The sequence below is a fragment of the Elephantulus edwardii genome, unplaced genomic scaffold (genome assembly GCF_000299155.1).
Source record: "Elephantulus edwardii isolate Elephantulus edwardi_28Jun2011 unplaced genomic scaffold, EleEdw1.0 scaffold00045, whole genome shotgun sequence".
NCBI lineage: Eukaryota > Metazoa > Chordata > Mammalia > Macroscelidea > Macroscelididae > Elephantulus > Elephantulus edwardii.
Window position 1 is genome coordinate 6,305,133 of NW_006399795.1, and position 3,045 is coordinate 6,308,177.

Consider the following 3,045-nt stretch of genomic DNA (forward strand, 5'->3'; position numbering starts at 1 on the left):
GGGGGGAATCGTGCTAGGAAAGGTGGAGTGTCAGAGAAAGTAAGGAAGACCCTCAACGAGATGGATTGAAACAGTGACTTTAACAATGAGCTTGAGCATTTCAGAAATAGTGAAGATGGTACAGAATGGGGCAAGGTTCAGATCTGTTGTTCATAGGCTCACTTTTAGTTGTATTTGATTCAACAGCAACTTCTCACACACTAGACCATCAACAGTCCACTAAATATCCCAGGAATGATGAAAGAAACAAATAAGTCCGTCTTGGAGGAAGCAAAACCAGGGTGCTCCTTAGGGACAAGGATGGTGAGACTGCTCACATACTTTGGGCAAGTTGTCAAGAGGGGCAAGACCTTGGAAAAAGATATCATTTTTGGAACGGTGGAAGGTCAGCCAAAAAGAGAATGATCTCCAGTGAGATGGATTGACACTCTAATAATGGGGCTGAGCATGGTAGAGATTACAGGAACACTGCCGGATAGAGCAAAGCTCAGAACTGTTGTTCATGGAGTTGCTGTGAGTTTTAGTCAAGTCGATAGCACTTAACAACAGCAAAATCTCAGTCTTATCATCCCTGAAACAGACACTGTATTATCTATACTACCTGCCCCAAAGAGTTCATATGAGGCACCAATGCAAACTGAAAGGTGTTAATCAGAGATGTTATTGTGATAGTAACCCACTCAATCTTATTTTACTCTAAGCCAAACAGATAAACTCAATCTATTTCCAGTTTCCTCTCTGAGTACATCTTTCTCAATTTATCATGTTGCCTAAAATAATTTTATTTCTGCTTTCACACTCAAATACTATTCTCAGGGTAAGATGATCATAAGGTCAAATAAGAAATATACCATATTTTTGTTAGCTAAACTTACAGATTTGCACCTCAGTGGTACAAATAGTTAACATTTTGCCCTACTGCACTATACTTTTTTCAGCAATAGCTGGAAAACGTTGATAAAGTCCATCAAGAGGTGCTCTGGGAAAAGCCTAGTTATCTACTTCCAAACTATCAGCTACTGAACCCATTAAGGAGCATAGTCTGACACATACGGGGTCGCCAAGATTGTGAATAAAATCAGATTGCAACTGGTTTGAAAATTTTTAAATAACTACATTTTATAAAATAGCTTATAAAATATTAAAAAAGAAGAGTTTACTTACTGCCATCAACCCTCCACTGGGTTTCTTAGGCTATAAATCTTCATGGGAGGATTGGGTCTTCTTTTTCCTGTGAAGCAGCTGGTAGATTTAGTGGCCCAACACATAATGCATTGATCCACTATAGCTCCTGAAAAAGAATTTGTTCATGGTTACCAACTTGGTCCAACTCACAATGACTGTATGAGAATGAAATACTCCTCAATCTTATACCATCCTCACAATTTGCTGGGCTTGAGCCCATTGTTGAAATCACTGTATCAATCTATCTTTTTGTGAGTCCTGATGGCCTTCTTCAGAGACTAGCACTACCTGATAACATGCTCACAATATATGAGATGAAGTCTCACTATCCTTGTTTCTAAAGAGCATTCTGGCTGTGAGTCTTCTAGGAAAGATTCATTTTTTTCTTTTGGCAGTCGCTGATATATTCAATATGCTTTGCCAACATTATAATTCAAAGGTATCAGTTCTTCTCTGGTCTTCCTACTTCACTGTCCATGTCTTATATGCATTTGAGACAACTGAAGTAGTGTGGCTTAGATCAGGTATATCTTAGTCCTCAAGGTGATTTTCTTACTCTTTGGCAATTTAAAGAATTCTTTTGTAGTAGACTTGCCCTATTATGTTACATTATCTGACTTTCAATAGGTGTTGATTGTGTATCCAAGTAAAACTAAGCCCATGACAACTCTATTCTTTTCTCTGTTTACCATAATGATGTTTATCGGTCCAGTTCTGAGAATTTTTTTTTCTTTATGGAAAATCAATGCTACATCATATGTAGTAATTCTAATACTTATCTTTCAGTTTTTAATATTATACTGTCTTGCATGTTGCTGTGATGTGGACAGCTATGTTTCCAATAATTCAAATACAAGGAGGGTCACCCATAGCAGACAGAGTTCATCAGAACTTTTAGAATAAGTCAGACTTGGTGGTAGGCCTGGCTATCCATTTCTGAAATAATGAGCACTTAACTAAAAAACTCTGTAAAGAGCACTCTGGCTTCTCTTTCTCCAAGATATATCTATTTATTCTTTTGTCAAAGTTTGTAGAATATTCTGTACTTTTCTCCAACACCACAGTTCAAAGGCACCAATTCTTCAGTTATCTTTATTTTCTGTCCAGTTTTCAAATACATAGCAAGTGATCAGAAAGACCATGTCCAGAATCAGGCACACCTTAGTCTTCTAACTGACATCATTACTCCTCAGTAATTTGGAGACATCCCTGACAGCAGACTTGCCCAATTCAATACATCTCCTGATCAAGGGTGTTGATTGTGGATCCAAGTAAGATGAATTCATTGACAATTTCAGTCTTTTCTCTATCTATCATGATTTTGCTTATTGGTCCAATGGTGAGGATTTTTGTCTCCTTGATAATGAGATGCAATACATATTAAAACTTGTAGTCTTTGATCTCCTGCAGTAAGAATTTTAAGTCTTCCTCACTTTCAGCAAACAAGGTTGTGTCATTTGGATAACACAGGTTGCTTATGAGTCTTCCTCCAATCTTGATCCCACATTCTTCCCCACAGAGTCCAGTTTCTCAAAGTATTTGCTCAGCATACAGATTGAATAGGTAGGAGAAAGGATACAATGCTGATGCACATCTTGCCTGATTTTAAACCATTTTTCCATTATTCTGTTCAGACAACAACTTCTTGGTCTAGGTGTAGGTTTCAAATACGCATAATTAAGTGCTTTGGGATTCCCACTCTTCTCGATGTTAGCCATAGTTTATTATGATCCACATAGTCAAATGACTTCACATAGTCACTAACACACAAATTGACATTTTCCTGGTATTCTTTGTTTACAGCCAGGATCCATTTGACATCAGCAATAATATTCCTGGTGCCACAACTTCTTCTAAATC